Below are 19,015 nucleotides of genomic sequence, written 5' to 3'. Positions count from 1 at the left end.
AAGAAAGGATCCCCTTGACAAAAACATATGTAAAGGACATTGCACAGCTTTGTTAATTTAATAGAAGACTAAGTATTTGACTACTGATGAATTGCTAGTAGCATTATATATAGAGTTGTTTTATACGAACATTCCCCAGGAAAGAGGAATTCTTATAATTAAAGAACTTCTAAACTCTAGACAAGTACCAATACCGGTACCCAATGAATTTATCATCTCCTTATTGGAGGTTGCTCTAACAAAGATTTATTTCCATTTTGACTGGAAATATTACCTAAAATGGAACGGATGCTTCAAAGAGCACTGTTTTAGCCCTAATTGTTGGGATTCTGTTTGTTGATAATCTAGAATCAATTTATATTTTGAACAGTCTTAATCCTTTTTATCAAAAGATTCTTCTGTGAAAAAGATGCTTAGATGATGTGTTTATTATCTGGTCAGGCAATGAAGATGAAATTGAACAATGTGTAATTTGGTTAAACAACTGTCATCCCAATCTGAAATTTACTTACCATGCGAGCAATGAAAAACTTGATTACTTAGATGTGACTGTGAAGAAATCAGACAACTGGCTCTATACTACGTTTTTCTTAAAACACACTGAAAAAAATACAGTAACACAATCCTCCAATTTTCACCTTCGAGCTCTATGAGATGACCTTCCTTATGGACAGTTTTTACACATTTTAAATAAACAAACGATTCCACAGCCGACTAATGTTGCGCACATCAGTATCACAGTCCCATAAGAGTGTAGATCCTGTGCCAATCAACTCCAAGACCTGCTGTGCTTAGATCTCACTGGAAAACCAGAGACGAAAATTGAAGAAAATTGGAGGTGGCACCAGGCATGAAGTCACAACTTCGTGAATACGAGTTAATTCAAAGTAATACTTTATTCTTCTTTGTATGCAACATAAAAGCAACAGCCAACGCGTTTCGTTCCTTTTTAACGGAACTTCATCAGGGCAGAATGTTGTCAGAAATATTCGTTATGAGTGTTTTCTCTGTTAATATCCAAGGTAAGGGTCATCAAGTATGATATAGTTTATTTCAGAGCAGCGTTACGATTGACGCCTCACGAGACGAGATTCCATACCCACAATCCGGGAGGGAAGCATACAAAGAAGAATAAAGTATTACTTTGAATTAACTCGTATTCACGAAGTTGTGACTTCATGCCTGGTGCCACCTCCAATTTTCTTCAGTTTTTACACATTTGTCGTGACTGTAAACTGAAAGATGATTTCTTTAGAAAAGCAAATGTCTTAGCATGCAAGCTCATTGAAAGTAACTATCCCAAAAAACTAGAAAGACGTTCTTTGAAAAGAGCCTGGTACTCCCATAGGGATTTTTTACTCTTTAAGGTGAGGTTGACAGTCATGTCATGCAAATTCAAGGTGCAATTTAAAACCATGACATAGATGGAAGGACCGTAATAGGACGCCAAGATGATATAGTTAAATGGAAGTTATTTTGCGCTAAAAGATCATTATAGTACAGAACTATTATTACAGCAATTCATTGAGAATAAAAGACACAGCTACTCAATTTATCTCTACTTGGAAGCGTCTTATTTTTTTAACCCGCTAATTACTTTCCTCTTCACTTTCCTCGCATGAGCCCTAAAGAAGCAGTTGGTGAGCCGCAAAACACATGTTGGCTGTGACTGTATCAGAGTGTCAAAGACTACTCATGGGACTTGTACTTTGTCGTAAATGTGATTTAAAAGTTATCACTGTAAAGAAATGTTGTATAAAATGCACTGATATAACAAGTAAAAAGATTTTTAGGAGGAGAATTTTAAAAGAAAATAGTTTTTCAATAAAAGAAAAAGCGAAAGGAGTGAAAATATATGGGTTAATTAATACATAGCGAGTTGATAATAGCGCCCGGCTGATGTGTGTATAAGCTTCCTTGCAACAATATCTATTTATTGGGTTACTGATAGAGTGGGTAGTAGCTGAATGCAGGGCTGTTCACATTTGTAACCCAGAATATAATTGAAATGTTTTACTCCAACCCAAATCAAGACCACCTCTTTAAAAAATCAGTTGTGTCATTAATTTCTGTCCTAAATACTGTACTGAATACTGGCGATCTATCAATAGAGATAGCTCTATTTTCCTTTAAACGGCAGTGTAACCTGAAGGACCACATGGTAAGGGCTTACAAGCCAAAACTCAATTACAACACCATCCAGTCCTTATTGAAGCTTTCACCCGTTCCAGGACATTACAAATGCTCCAACTGTGCTGCTTGTAATTACATTATCAACACCAAGGTGTCTCAACACCAGCACTTACAAAACGATTTGGATTTATTTTCCATCTGCAATTGGAATAATGAGATATATTGCATTTGTTGTACATGCGATTTAATTTACATTGGTCAGACCACACAAAAAGTGAAGGCTTGTATTTTCCAACAGAAAAGCGGAATTCGCTGTAGCATAACTACTGCACTACTGTGTGAACACTTCATAAGTGCCAAGCCCAGCGAGAATGATTTGACATGGCAAGTCAATCAGTCAATCAAATATACTTTATTCAGCTTACTGAGAGCCATAAAAGCAAAAATTAAAACATATAATAATAAGAATTGATAACTTGTGAAGATTAAAAAACCAAGAATTTAAAAGCAGCCAAATACGATCAACAAAGTGCGTCGTCATACAGACCCATATCTGTTTCTTATTTTCAGCGTATAGCGAACAAAATTAACCAGTGCAACACAACGTTCCAAATTACTGAGTTTTTGCAAAAAAATAAACACCTCTCTGTGAGACCCTATCTTATATTGGAGTAGAATTGGGGTCAAAACCCGCTTTCGGGTAAGGTAGCATAAGTTGCAAAAGAGAATAAAGTGCATGATGCTTTGTTTAGAGGCAATTTGGCATAATACTATTCCAGTCAACATCCCTGGGAAAGGGCACTAGTAAATGTAAGGTGTTAAAACAAAAACTAGGGGCGCTAGAGGGCGCCAAACCAAGATGGCCGCACCGTAGTGAGGCTCTGGATGCCCTACCCTGATATCCGTCAAATATCCGTGCTAAGACCCCTCGCCCGCGGCCGAAACCTGCGGAAATACTGACCCCCTGGGCTTCTGAAGACTCGTTGTGAGTTTCACGGAGCTGTAAAGCTGGGCGGCGGAGCTGTCGGACCTGGCGCTGTCCGGGGGAGGAGCCGCGTCCTGGAGGCAGAGGACTGGCGCGGCGACGGACACTACGCGAGTGCCGAGGCGGCCACGAGGGTGCGGGCCTGCGGACGAAGGACGGCATACTGGGTGCATTGCGGGGAGCACGCCTGCCGACGCAGCCTGGACCAACGCGCTCTGCAAGGGTGAGAGGAGACGCTGCTGTGGCCCCTGCATGCGGGTGTACCGCGATATTTCACCACCCGGGGGACACAGGGAGGCCTGAAGGTGCTGAATCTGCTTGTGCTGGCTGGGCGCGGGCTAGCGAAGCGCCCGATATCCGTGCGCTACCTCTGGGGGTGTGCCCGGGGTGCCTGCGGGGCACCGCTGCCGCCTGGAACAGGAAGTAGAACGGCGTTGGATACTTGCGCGGAAACGGCGCTGTGGGGCGTCAGGAGCCCCTGCAGGGCGGTGAGCCTTCTTACCGGTGCCCCCCCAGCTGCGCGGCGTTCGCGCCTGGGGGGCTGATTTGCTGACTTTTAACGCCTGACTGCTCACGCTGCCTGCCCACACCGGGCGCGCTGGGACGGAGCGCCCCCCTGTGCCTGGAGATCCTTGGAGACGCTGGCGGACCTTCGTGCGGTGGCCTGGGAGCCTGGATGCGGCATGAGTGGCCGTCCCTGGAGGGGATTGCGCTGAACAGTAGCCGGGGACGCACTGGGGAGCTCAGACGGCGAGGAACCCAGTATAAAAGCAGAAGGGGGCTCCTTATCGCGCTTGGCGACTGACACTTTGCTGCCATGGGGAAGGCGGAGGCACGCCAGGCCAAGCTCCTGTTCGACCAAAAGAAAACGGCCACCCGGCCTGCGACTGGAGATGCGGAGGCGTCTACACCTGGCCCATCTGCCCCCCCTACGACTGCCCCTACTGAGGAACTAAAAACAATGCTCGTCGCAATGCAGCAGAGCTTAAACACTCTCTCCGGGAAAATGGACACTATGAACACCAGGCTGGATTTTCTAGTGCTTAAGGTCGACAAGCATGACGAGCAGCTTAAGGAGGCGGAACGGCGCATATCGGCCACGGAGGACAGCTCCACTGACATGGCGCGCCAAATGGCCCACATGGACAAGATCCTCAAGGTGATAGCGGCTAAAAGCGAGGATTTGGAAGCGTGCAGTCGCCGGAACAACATCCGCCTGGTGGGCATACCGGAGTCTGCAGCCACTGGGAGACTGGAAGACTACGTGGAGCGGCTGCTGACGGGCTCGCTGGGCGCTGAATCCTTCTCTGAGCACCTCATCGTGGAGCGGGCGCACAGGGCGCTGGGTCCGCGGCCTCTGGTTGGCGCACCGCCGAGGCCCATAGTGGCGAGGCTGCTTAACTACAGAGACAGACATGTTGCACTCCGAAGGGCGAGAGAGATTCCGAACCTGCAGTACGAGGGCACCCCGTTTTCTATCTATCCGGACTTCACCCTGGCAGTACAGGAGGCTCGCCGGAAATTTCTAACTGTGAAGCAGAAATTGCGCCAAGCCAATGTGGAGTATGCCTTGCTCTACCCTGCCAAGCTGCGGATCCGACATCGCGACCGCACTGTTCTCTGTGCCAACCCGCAGCAGGCGGAGGACTTCCTCAAGACTTTGCGACGCTCATCCCCGGCGCACGACAACAATGCTGGGCCTTCGGGCTCTAGTTCGCCCATGGCTAAGGATTATTCGGTACGGGCGGGACCCTCCATGGCTCCGGCTTTGACCTCGTGGCCTACTACTGGGCCCGCTGGAGGCACTGTGTGCTATGACACTTTCAGAGATCTCGGAGACGGGGAAGTGGCTGGGACTGCCTTTAGACCCTCCGGCGACGGGCTTCGACCCATGGACTGGCTGCTGGGGGAGGAAGCCCACACCCGCCCATGGATGAGGGACGGACACTGCACCTGGAGAGTTCATTGCCTGTGCTGTCGGTGGCAGATGAGTACCTTCTATAATGTTTTATGTCAGACATTTCTGCGCTGCCGCACTGTTAGCGCCCTGGGCGCGGAGATGACTGTGCTTCTCTCGCCGCTCCTGGGGGGGCTTGATTGCTTGCCTGCGCTGGGCTTGAAGGGGTCTGTCTACTTGGGTGGGGCACCCTCGACTCTACCCTCCACCGCACTGCTCGTTCAGGGGCGGAGGTGAGAGGTCCTGCCACAAAGGGGGACACGAGGGAGCTGACGGCACTCTGGAGCCCCACTGCGGGTGATCCCCTACGTTCGAACGCCAAGGGTTAGACTGGGACTTAAGGGTGGACTAGTTGTTTTTTTTTGCGGACATTCTATTGTTTGTTTCTGTTTGATTCATGGTTGGGGAGGGGGTTAGGGTGGGGAGATTTGGAGATACCAGCGCGATTGGGGCACTGTTGTGGGAGGGAAGGGCGGGTGGGGGGAGGGAGGGTGGGTGTTGCGGGGGGGACGGGAAGGGGCACACTGCAGACAATGGAGGGACAGCTTCGGACACGCGGCTGCACTGCATAGCGGCGACTAACCTAGCACCATGCTACACTACGCAGGGGATTGATGCACTATTCACTGGGCCGAGGGAGGAGCACCGCCTGTGCACTGTTCTATGACGATGGAGGGAGATCGTAGAAATGGTTTGAAATTTCTGACGTGGAATGTGCTGGGGCTGCGGGATCCCAGGAAAAAACGACACCTACTTTCTTACTTGGACCGCCACGGCATAAGCATAGTGGCATTGCAGGAGACACACACTGACCCCAGGGCGTCCCCCACTTTTGGCAGCAGATGGGCTTCGGACAGGGTATTCTCTTCATATTCCACATACGCGCGGGGCACGGCCATTCTGGTCAATAGGGGCACCCCCTTTAGGTTTGCTGGGGCCCGGAGCGATGGGGAAGGCAGGTTTTGCATGCTGTGGGGCGCCCTGGGGCAGCAGCCGATTGTCATCGTCAGCTACTACGGCCCCAACATTGACAACCCGGATGTCCTGAAAATAGTGTGGGGACAGATACTGGCAGTCGGAGCCTCTCATGTGCTCTGGGCGGGCGACTTTAACACAGTCGTGGACCCGACCATGGACCGATCCACCCATATGCCTCACCACTACACGCGGAGTCAGGGTGCCTTCCGGGGCTTGTTGGAGGATGGCGGACTGGTGGACTTATGGCGGCACAGACACACCGAAAAGCGGGAGGGAACATTTCATTCAGCCATGCACGAGCCCTGGTCCCGATTAGACTACTGGCTTGGGTCTAGAGGGGTATGCCCCTGGATACGCAGTGTAACTCACTTGGCTCGCACTCTGTCTGATCACGCCCCGGTGTGTTTGACGGTTGAGGTCCCGACGCTGACGGCCGGCGCTTGGAGCTGGAGACTGGCCCCCGAGGCATTGTTGGACGAGGTATTCCGCACCGAACTTGGGGAGGCTATTACGGATTTCTTCGACCGCAACAGGGGATTGGTAGTGCAGATGGGTACTTGCTGGGAGGCGTTTAAGGTCACCATACACGGGGAGTGCATGGCCAAAAGTTTCGGAGTGCTGCGCGACCTTCGCAGGAGGTTGCATCAACTGGAGGTGACGATTAAGGGGCTCGAGACGGATGTCTGGGCTAGGGGCAATGGGGAGGGCAGAGCTAAGCTGAGGGACCTATTGACTGAATACACCAACGAGGCGAACAGAGAGATGAGGTTCAGAGGGAAATATGCCAAGGCGCGCCGATATGGGGAGAGCGGAAGACCTGGGAGGGCCTTGGCGCAGGACATCAGACAGCCGCGATACACCAACTACATTTTGGAGGTGGAGGATGGGGATGGTACTTGCCAGAAGGACGGTCCTCAGATACTGCAGGCCTTTACCGACTTTTATGCTGAACTCTACCGCTCTAAGGGGATTAACGAGGCGGATTTCCCACAGTTTTTTGGAGACATCGCGTTGGGCTATCTTGAAGACAGGCAGAGAGAGTTCCTCTGCGTCCCCTTCACGAACGAGGAACTTAGAGAGGCGATTCTCCAGCTGCCGGCTGGCAAGGCGCCGGGACCGGATGGGCTACCAAGTGACTTTTACAAGCTGTATGTGGACCAGCTGGCCCCCGTCCTTCTGGACGTGTATGCCGAGGCGCAGGAGATGCAGGCACTGCCGCCCACAATGCGGGAGGCCCTTATTCTGTCTATTCTGAAGCCTGGTAAGCCGGCTCACAAGTGTGACTCCTATCGGCCACTGTCCCTCATCAACGTCGACAGTAAGCTTCTCACAAAAATGATAGCTAACCGCCTGAATCTCCTGATGGACAAATTGGTCCTGCCGGACCAGGCGGGGTTCATCCCCGGGCGCTCCACCTCCCACAACCTGCGCACCCTCTTCTCGATTGTCCAGCAGGTGGCCCCGCACTTGCCGCTGGCGGCTGTCTTTCTGGATGCCACCAAGGCATTCGACTCGCTGGAATGGGGCTACCTGCACGCGGTACTTCGGTGTATGGGATTCCCAGTTGGCTTTTCTGCCCTGATTAACCTACTTTTCACTGCCCCGGTAGCCCGCGTGCAGATAAACGGCCAGCTGTCCCGGACGATCTCGCTGTCGCGGGGCACTAGACAAGGCTGCCCACTGTCGCCGCTGCTCTTCGCCTTGGCGATGGAGCCGCTGGCGGCCAGGGTGCATCAACATCATCAGGATAAGGCCCTTAGATGTCTGTTACGTCCCATCTTGATCTCATTGTATGCGGACGACGTGACGCTGTATGTGAAGGATCCGGTGCATAACCTTAACCCGCTCCTACGTGAATTTGTGCGCTTTGCGGGCCTTTCCGGCATACACATAAACTGGGCAAAGTCCCAGATCCTGCCCCTCACTCCGGCGGCCGTCCCATTTGAGGTGGATTTCCCCTTGGAGTGGTGTGACTCTACCGTCTGCTACTTGGGGGTGACTGTGGCCTTGAACAGGGAGGAGCTGATTCGTGAGAATTACGTCCGGGCCATAGATGCGTTGCGGGACTCCGTCTCGAGATGGACGGCTCTGCCATTGTCCATGATAGACAGAATCTCGCTGATTAAGATGACGGTACTACCTAAGTTTCTGTATTACTTCCTGAATATTCCCTATCATCCGGGCAAGGTTTTCTTCTCGACGCTGCGGACCGAACTCCTGCGTTTGGTCTGGGGCGGTAAGCAGCCTCGAGTCAGCTGGGAGACACTGACCAGTCCCTACGCACAGGGAGGTCTTGAGCTTCCCAACTTTGAACTCTACTATATCTGTGCGCAAGCGCATTATGCGCACTACTGGTTTAGCGGCCCCAAATACACGGCGCATGTGGCCACGGAGCATTGGCTGGTTGACCCGGTTCCGCTTGAGGGGGCACTCCTGCTGCCTGCGGTGGGGTGCGATCGGGAACCTACGACTGTGGATTGCACGGTGCGAGCCTGGTCCTGGATTGCGCGCAGGGTGCAGGCCCCGATGCTATACTCCCCGCGCCTGCCGCTGACGTTCCATCCCCAGCTGTCCCTCCTGCAGGAGGGTGTCTTCAAACAATTTCAGAGAATGCGGCATATAACCACATGGGGAGACCTATACAAGGAAGGGAGGTTCGCCACCCTTCAGCAGCTGTGTGCTGAGCCCCCCCCTACTGCAATGGAGACATTCGTCTATGCCCGACTGAGGGAGGGGATGCGGGCCTGTGCTCCGGCATATCCGGCTGAACCGCAGGTGCTGCCCCAGTTACACGCCTTGTTGGGAGCGCGAACGGCCTCTCACTTGGTATCCATACTGTACCGCTCGGTCTATGTCGAACTGAGCGGCCCGCATGGCTCTGCTCGGGCCGGCTGGGAGAGTGATCTGGGGCATGAAATCACGGACCGGGAATGGCACTATTGCTGTACCCAGATTGAGAAAGTGTCTGCTAGCGGCCGCCTTCGACTCACGCATTTCAAGTTCCTGCAAAGGTACTATTACACCCCTGCTAGGCTGCGTAGATTTGGATTGCGGGAGGACGCACGATGTTGCAGATGCCGGACAGATGGTGCTGACATGCTGCACCTAGCCTGGAGCTGCCCTGCCCTTCAGCTATACTGGGAGCAGGTCTTTGAAGCGGTGGGGAAAATGGTTGATGCCTCGCTCCCGCCTACCCCGTTGATGGGCGTTCTGGGGTACACGGAAAAACTCCCTGTGCTGCATAGGAGATTTGCTTCACTGTGCTTCCTGCTGGCCAAGTGGAGAGTGGCCTGCAGGTGGGGACGGGGGAGGGCACCTAAATTCAAAGACTGGCTAGAAACAATGATCCTCTGGCAGGATCAGCTTGCCCTCTACTCTGACCTCCTGCCGACTGGGTCCCGACCCGTAGACATATGGGGACCCCTGAAGACGTACCTGCTGCTGAACCCCATGCTGCCTGACGATGCGGCCCCTGCCTCCCTGACTGGGGCTGAGACTGGGTAGGCTGTGTGCTGGGATGATGGTCCTCTAGTCGTGCTGTGTGTGGCTGCGCTGCTGCGTTTCGGACGATGTGCTGCTGCGTAGATCAATCCTAGATCCCCCCTGATTGTTTTTCTTTTTTTTTATCCTTTCTCACTACTGTCCTTCTTGTCTCTTCCCGAACTGCTAGTTGGGAGAAGGGTATCTAGTTGCTGTTCATCTGTTATTGGATAACGATATCCTTGTTCTACTAGAATGTAAAAACCCATATCTACTGCTACGCGGCCGGCCCTTCAGGGTTGTGGACGTTCCGCTGTGTACCTCACTGCTGCTCTGTCTGTTATGTTTGCTGCCGGCCCGACGAGGTTGTAGGCGGAATGCCGTGTATTGACTCTGTCTGCTGAATAAAGGTTTTTGAAAAAAAAAAAATTATAAATAAATAAATAAAAGGTGTTAAAACAAAAACTAGGCATATAAAATCTACAATTTCACTCCGGTGATGTTTTAATTGGATTGTAATTAGTGCTACTACCCAGTTTGTCAAACTTTTCTGGATGAAGGATGCCCCGCCTTTCTCTAAATGCCGTTTTTACCTGGACCATTGCATCCTGCTTAATGTTTAATGGTTTAAAATATACCTCAGGTAAACCTAAGTCCCTGAAGACCTCCTTAATAAAATGTATCCACGGGATAGCCTGGGCATGATCCAGGGAGAGGCAATCTTCCAATATATTTTTGAGGGTGTGGGGCCTAGAGTACCCCAGATTCTAATCCCGAATAAGAGAGGGTCCAACTTGATCCTGTCGTCTATAGGAGGCAAACCAACCTCAGAATGACACTGATCTGGATTAAATCCATCTTTTTTTGCATGCTATGCCATTCCAGTTTAGATTCAGCCACATGCAAATTAGTCTTGACTTCGCTCCCCATAGGAGCAGTCTACCCCGAACTGCCAGGCCCGGTCCAAACAGGGGTGGCATGATGGGCAAAACAACAATGGATTAAACCCAGATCTGTTGGCTGGGGGTGAATGTTTGCATTGTTCAGTATTCCGTCCTTTTTGATTTTGTTGCCCTAAGTGGGAAGGGTATGCCTAGATGTGGGTCCCGTGCTCACTACACCACTGGATTCAAGCTAGCCTGGCTGATGAGGGGTGATACCCCGAAACTGGTCCCGGGATGCTTGTTTCCAGTCCAGGGAGGACCTGGCTTGGCAGTTCAGGCTGGATTGTTCCCAGGAGGAGCCAGTTCAAGACTGATTTGCATATGGCTGGGTCCAAACAGGTGTGGTGTGGGGGGCAAAAGACAATGGTCTAAGCCCAGATGTGTTGACTGGGTTGAATGTATGCCTTGTTCAGCATTCCGTCCATCATCTGTTCTTTTTACCTTTAGAAAGTTGGCATTTTCTTGTTTTACCATCCTGTGCCTCTGCCAGTTTGTGGAATCAACGTCTGGTTTAGACTGACAGGGGCCTGTTTGTGTATTCACTCTAGACAGTCACACAAAAGATAGTTGAGGTGTGCCCTGTATATCTTGATGGCCCATCAACAGGCTGATGGGGCTTCCTGAGCTAGAGTGGTGGGAGGAGTTGTCACATACACCTGAATGGTGCTGTGCCTGGCCTCTCACAATGCTATCTCCACCCCCCTGGAGTGTGTCTGGAGCCAGGACAGGGCAAGGCAGGATCTTTGCACTACAAAGACTATCCTTTGAAGTATGTCAAAAGGGGTATAAGTATGGGACCTATAACCCCACATTTTTAGAACACTTCTGGATTGAGGACTCTGCCAAGAAGAGCTGCAGTGCTATCAGGAGGAGTACTGCCCCTTTGCTGTGTGCTCCTTTGCTGGTTTGTCCTGCAGTTGCTGCTTCTGTCTATGAGCAAAGAAGGAACTGGACTTTGCTTTGATGCGACGTTCCAAATTTCTCAAAGCGTTAGTGTGAGCTTGCCCCTGGTAAGACGTCTCAGGGACATCAAGACTTCACCTTCATCTACAGCATCTGGACTCCATTGCTGGATGTCCTGAACCTGACAAGTGGTGCCAATTCTAGTTCTGGGCCATTGGAATTGTTTGCTGAGCTGTAACTTCAGGAAAAGCATTCCCGCTGCCGTCACTGACGCTGCTTCCTACACCGACGCTGTGGTCACCGCTCGCTGGGCGAGCGTAGCACCAACCTCAACGACACCGCAGCCCTGGTCTCACCGATGACGATACTCCACGTCATCATGGACATCGCTGCCTGTATCATGGCTGTGGACACCGACTTCGACAACAGCGCAGCCCTGGTCTCACTGACCATGACGCTTCACGCTGTCACCGACTCCACTTCCTGCACTGAAGCCACCGCCTTGTGAGGAGCATGAGACACCGACCGCGACAGCACCGCAGCCCCGGGTAGAACAATGACAGTGCTGCACCAATGCCATACCGCTGCCTGCATTGAAGTCGGTGACACAGCACCACAAAGTGCACGATGCACCGCCCACAATGATGCCCCTGCACAGCCGACGTCAGCGCTCCTAACTTCGATCTCATGGAGTTCGAATTGCAATGCGTGCAACTTCATGGATTCCCTGACTGCTGCACCGACTTGCAGCACAGACGCCCACGACACCTCACCGCTGCACTTCTCAGCAAGGTCCTTGAGGCCTCTTCAACTCCAAGGTACTGTTTGAGGGTCCTCCCCGACGCCGTAGCCGGCTTTTGACTCCACTGAGGTCAGACTGAACTGTTGGATTTTTTGGTCATGATGCCGCGATAGCCCCCGTTGGTGCTATTGACTTAAGAAACTGTATATTTTAGATATTCTTAAGAAATTCATATCTTTGCTTGTGTATGTTGGATGTTTGTCATTTTGGTCTTGTTTTGATTATATAAATAGTGGCTATTTTTCTAAAATGGTGTGGAGTTCTTTTGTGGTGTTTTTCGATGTGTTACTGTATGTTTATGTACAAATCCTTTCATATTGCCTCTGAGATATGCCTGACTACTTGTGCCAAGCTACACAGAGGGTGAGAAGGGTTTATCTTAGGTGTGTAATCCCCCTATCCTGACTGGAAGGAAGGGTCCCGACTTGGACAGGGTGCAAGCCACTGCCAACTAGAGACCTTCATTTCTAACAGGCCCCAACCTCCTTCGGGCCTACTTTCTTCAGAAGACTGCACGATACAGCACAAACTGTTCCTCTCTAAGTCGCCGGGAGACATTATATATCCTCTGTCGGCACTTCCCAGTTGAAACCTCTCCGGTAGCGCGTACAACTGCAACGCCGTATGGGGCTTTTTTGATTCAATCTGGGCGGACCTGAAATTGCTACGCCGACCCTTGGCAGCTAATCTCTTACATTCTTAAAGGATTAAGCGGGCACCATTGGACACCTGTCCCTGATATATTAAACAAGAATTTGCCACAATTTGGTTTGAGCCACATACTGGGAGGCTCCTTAAAGCACTGGTTGCCACCAGCCATAATCTTATGCTTGGATCTTTTAGTAGGTATGTGTTTTTTTTCTGATTGTTTTCCCCACTTTCATTCTCCCATCCTCCTTATTTTTTTTAGGGATTAAGTTTGTTTTAAACCAATTTTACAGCGTCTCACTTAGTAGAAGCCCCTGGTTTCTGCAGATTGATTCCTCCCCTTCAGAAACTTGACCCAAACAAGGAAAGTTCCCATTAATTTGCCACACCTGTCAGTGTTTCTTAAGCCCAGCTTTTCTTAATAATAATGTAGTTATTAATTCTTTAGATATTTGGAGCTCATTCTTCTGTCCTGATGATGACCATTAACGAGCGGTCAAAACGCCGTCAACTACAGACGTGTATAAACCTTACCTATAGAACCCAAGCCTAAAAATAATTCAAGGAGTCAAGAGGCATACGTCTTTTTATTTGTGATGAACTTTTTTCACTTGTAATTCACATTGGCACTTTCTTCCCTTTTGTGAGCACTGAATTACGTATAATTATTGTAATTTCGAAAACTAAATTGTGTTATCTTATTTATTTATTTATTTATTTATTTATTAAAATATCTTTATTGCATTTTACCTTTTGTGTTACATAAGTTTTGAGCATCGATACATATCATATTTAGAATAACATCACTTGCTCCATGACACTGTGCATATACATCAAAGCATTTCCTCCTCACCATCGTGATTTTGTTTGTATCTACAGTGCAAAATTGCTTGTGCGTTTCTAATGTACCTTGGGCACCAACGGCCCATACATTCTGTCATCTCCGATCGAGGGGCAGAGTGGGTCTGTTAAATACGCCTCCTCACGACAGTGGTCAGTAATGTGCAAATAAATCGACATATACAGAAGCATGGTATTCATATGTGACTCAGCTTTGGGTTTGCAACATATAACACTTCCTGGGCAAACAAAATCAATATATATTTAAGTGCCGTATCTGTTCACTAGATATCTTTTTTTTATAACCATTTAACCACATCTAATGAAGACAAATAATAAATCAAAACAAATGAGATATCAATTGTTCGAGGGAGCATGTAGCCAGTATCCAGCGCGCCATCTGGGTGTAGTCGTGACTAGGCTAATGTGCAAGTAGTGAATGTGGGCCGCTGCTCCTGCACTATATGCGGTTACGTGGACGCTACGGAATCACGTGGCAAGAGCCACGTCCATGTACTATCTTTAAGGAATGCGAGGTCTGTATCTAACCCAACAGCTGTGATTGGGGTAGCATGCAAATGTAGCTTGTCTTCTACTTCTAGGTGAAATGTCAGGCATTAGGTCCCGCCTGCTGTGCAGGAGGTGCCCGCAATGAGGCATTAGAGCGTGTAAGAGTTCTGAGCATATCATCCCAGGTCTGTGCAATGGGATACTTTCGCAACCCAGCCGTTTCTTCCCTGTGCAGGGTGGTACTCTCCGCCTGTGCCAAGACTTCTAGGGACTTAACCCAATGTAGTACCTCTGGTGGGTCCTTGTGTTTCCATCTCTTAGTTATAAGTCATTTCGCTGTTATGAGGCCTAGGTCACGAAATCTGGAGCTTACTTTATTGGCCTTAGTTCTTTTATAAAATCCCAGGATACAGACCTCCCACGTGGTAGGTACCTCAGTGTTAGTGCAATTTGCAAGTGTTTCTGATATCGTGCGCCAATAGGGTAAGGGCAGGGGGCAGAACCATAGCATATGTAATAGGCCGGCACCTAGGAGACGGCATCTCAGACATTCGGAAGTGTTGAAGTTAAAGTATTTATTAATCTTATCTGGTGAGAGATACGCCCTGTGTAATATATAGGTTTGTATAAGTTTGAATCGTGAATTGCGTGGTATGTGTGTTGCACTGGCTAGAACGCGTTCCCACTCTTTATCCATCCAGGGACGACCTCTGTCCTCAGTCCAACGTATGCAGAGTCTCTGTAGTGGTTTCAATACATGAATGACCAGGGCTTGTACCAGCCAGTGTATCACATGCGATCCCTCCCCCATTACATGCAATTACTGCAATAATTGATGTGTCGGCAGCTCATTAGTCATGTCTCCCTATGCTAGCGTAAAAGTCCGCACTATGGCTGCATATAAAAAGAATTGGCCCACCGGTAATCCAGTATCTGCTGCTAGTGTCGCAAAATGTAGTAGGGTACCATCTGCGTATAAGTCTCCTAGCGTCTCCACTCCCACCTCAATCCAGAGCGTCAATGCCATGTCTGTTATAGGGTAACTGCCTCTGGGCGTCCCGATGAGTGGCAGCATTGGGGCATAGGGGATCGTGCCTTTTGTGAGTTGAAGGCTTCTCCTATAACATCTGTGAGCTAACTCAACATGTATCTGTGTCGGGCGGGGAATTTTCGCCAGCGGGTGAATTAATCCGTATATCTGAGTCTGCGTCCACATTGTTGTCTCGGTCGCCGTATTTGCCAGATTCTTACCGCCCTCACGGAGGAGAGCCGCAAAAGGCTCCATAGCCAGGGAAAAGAACAACGGGGACAAAGGGCACCCCTGCCTGGTTCCTCGTCTAACCCTGATTGCGTCAGAGAGGAGCTTGCCCATGCGAGCCTGCACTGTGGGGCGTAGATACAGTAATTGCACCAGTTGTAGAAAGTCATCTCTCAACTCGTACTTACGCAAGACCGCCGCAAGATAGGGCCACTCCAACGAATCAAAGGCCTTCTCCAGGTCCAGTACTAGACAGCCAGATCTAGGCCAGTTCTCCGCTGCATATTTCTGGATTCTAAATAGTCTGCGAATATTCAGGGAGGTGCTCCTGGTAGGAACAAACCCGTTTTGATCAGTATGTATCAGGGTCGGCATAAACGGGGCAGTACGTTTGGCTAGGGTGGAGGCAAGGATTTTATAGTCTGTGTTCAACAGAGCCAGCGGGCGATAAGAGCCCAGGAGGTCAGGGTTTCTGCCCGGCTTTAACCCCTTCAGCGCGGCACGGATTTCCACGCCACGCTGAAGGTTTCGTGCGCGGGCGGGCCATGACGGAACGGTTCCGTCATGCGCACAGCGCAACCGACGTGCATGATGGAACCGTTCCGTCATGCGCGTCGAAGGGGTTAAGAGAGAGATCAGCGTTGCCTCATTTTGTTTGGGTGTGAGTGTGGAATATTCTAGAGCCGCTGCATATACCCGTAACAGTGCTTGTACCAGTATATCTGAGTATGCCTTGTAAAATTCAGCTGGTAGTCCATCAGGACCCGGCGTTTTACCATTCGATAGAGAATAAATACTATCCCTTATTTCCTCCGACAGCAGAGGAGCACCCAGTTCCCCTTATTGGTGTTCCGTCAGTTGTGGCAACGTTAGGGCGGAAAGGAAGTCCCGTGTGTCAGCGTCCGTAGCTGTCAAACAAGATCTGTATACTGTGGAGTAATATTCCACAAAAGGGCGGTGTATATTACTTTGGGTATGTACCATAACTCCCTGTGTATTTTGTATTGCTGTCACTGGCGCGGTGGCTACATCCTACCGTATCAGCCACGACAGCGACCTACCAGGTTTGTCTACCATATGGTGGGTGCGCGCAGAGTGTGCTGCATAATTTAGATTGTGGAGTCGGTCCAGCAATCTGGAGTGTTCTTCTCTAACGTGCTCTAAAGGCCCAGCATCTCCCTCCATCGCTTCTCCCTCCCTTCGGAGCAGGTCAGTTTCAAGGCATGTGAGGTCTGCTTCCAACTGTCTCCGCATACCAGCCTGCGCATCGAGGCAATCTCCCCTGATCACTACCTTAAATGCGTCCCATTCCACCTGAGGTGTTGTGGCTCTGCCAGTATTATCTTCAAAATATTGGGTGATGTTGGTGGCTAGTAGGTTACGAAAGGGTGCATCTAATAGTAAATCTGGTTATAGTCGCCAGGTCGGAAGTGGCGGACGGGGATGTTCCCACAACACCTCCAATATATGTGGGTTATGGTCAGAGTGCGTCCTGCCTAAATATTAAACCGCCGACACATGGGGGAGCAGCGCTTCCGAAAGCATATATCGGTCTAATCGCACATGTAAGTCATGAGCACCTGAATAATAGGAATATACCCTGTCATGGGGGTAACGGTGTCTCCAGGCATCTCTCAAGTGCCACTGTGTTGCCCAGTTAGTCAATGCCTTCATAGCATGGTGTGTGCTTGTACCCGGAAGGGGTAGAAAGGATCGGTCCAGTGATACATCAAGTACGCTGTTGTAGTCGCCCCCCCAGTAACATGGGAACATCGTGCCATGGCGCAAGGATGTGTGATACCTTGTCGAAGAAAGCAGCCTGCTCTGTGTTAGGAGCATACAGTGATGCAAGTACTATTTGTCGGCCATCCAGCGTGCCCCTAATACATACCTGCCCTCCGTGTCTACCAGTGACTGTGTAATTGGAAGTGGAACCCCTGACCTCACCCATATTAGAGCACCTCGCGCAAAACCCGAATACCCCGTAGCGTACAGTTGGCCGCGCCAGCAGCGGTGCAAGCGTTGTATTTCCGCTTTGGCCAGGTGAGTCTCTTGCAGTAAGGCTATTTGTATGTGATGTCGTTTGAGGTATGAATATATCTGATACCTACGTGATGGCGAATGCATGCCCCTCACTTTCCATGTACCAATTTTAAATGAAGACATAGACCCTACAACGCGTCAAGTGATCATGTGTCTGTAGCGGCCCAACAGACATGTGCATTACATATGACCCAGTGTTACACAACTTACCTAGCACGCTGACTCGTGGCATGTTATATTATATAAATCGACACATATTAGATGATATCTCGCAATAAAACCAAAACAAGAACATAATTATATGCAATACCAAAAGGGTGAAAATGCAACCAGCAATCGTCCAAACACTCAATGGAGATAACAGTCAAAACGATCCGGGTGGGTGCGCTGTGAGCTGCTCTTTGTTAGCTTACGGTCCGCGTATCCAGTGTCTCTGAGGCTCCCCGCTATCAGGCAAAATACAATATAGGTAAGGCAGATGGTATACATCGGCACAGGAACACTCATCAAGTGGGTGGAGTGTATTCGTGTCCACATGGCAGTAACAGAATAAGCGATTAAGGCCCGCCACCCCACCATGTAGCATGATGTCGATCCCAACTACATGCGAACAATCGGAATCATAGCAACGTCCATCACAGATGCTTCCAATGTTAGCGACAGCACGCCCCCACACATATACCCCAATACCTCAAGTCGTAGTCCATTCAAAGATAGAAGTCTGCAGTGTTCATACTATTAAGTCCGCTGTCTGCAGGGTGACATCCGGCTGTTCATTTGAGTCCTTGAGTTCTGCAGGCCGTATATCCGCTCATCGTCACTAGACAGGTTCCGTTGGCTGGAATTGGATGCATCTTCAGTCACCAAGGAACCGCTGATCTCTGCTACCGCCTGTAGGGCGTCCCGTTGTCCGCTGAGGATCAATTCTGAGTGTGGACCCACAGTTGGTGAAGGCGGTGTCCTCATCCCCGTGGATCTACGCTCCCTCCGCCGGCGGGAAAAAGGGCCTTTCAGCTTTGGTAGTGTTGCCGGCGCAGCAGTGTCTTGAGGCCTCGCATTAGTAAAGGTATCTAGCCAATCCTCTGCCTCTTCCGATGTGTTAAAGAAGTACGTTTTGTCGCTGGCAACCACTTGCAGGTGCGCTGGGAATAACAGAGAATATTTCAGGTCGTTTTGCTGAAGGCGTTTCTTCACTGCCATGAACAAAAACCTCTGACGCTGCACCTGGATAGTGTAGTCCGGAAAAAACATTATTTTGTGATTGTCAATGTGGATATCTTGGAGCTTTCTGGTTTCCTGTAGAATGGAGTCTCAATCTCGGTAATTGATGATTCGAAGGAGCAAGGGCTGCGAATTCGACCCCGTGGGGGGGGCCTCACTGGGACCCTATGCGCATGCTCTATGACAAAGTGCGGTGAGAGGGACCCCTCCGGCAGTAGATCTCTGAGCCAATTTTCCATGTGTAAGACGGGTTCCTTTCCTTCCCATTGTTCCGGTACACCTACTATGCGTACATTGTTGTGTTGTGTTGTGC

The sequence above is a fragment of the Triturus cristatus genome, chromosome 4_1, assembly GCF_964204655.1.
Source record: "Triturus cristatus chromosome 4_1, aTriCri1.1, whole genome shotgun sequence".
In the NCBI taxonomy this organism is placed as follows: Eukaryota; Metazoa; Chordata; class Amphibia; order Caudata; family Salamandridae; genus Triturus; species Triturus cristatus.
Note: the sequence above shows the minus strand (reverse complement) of the source record.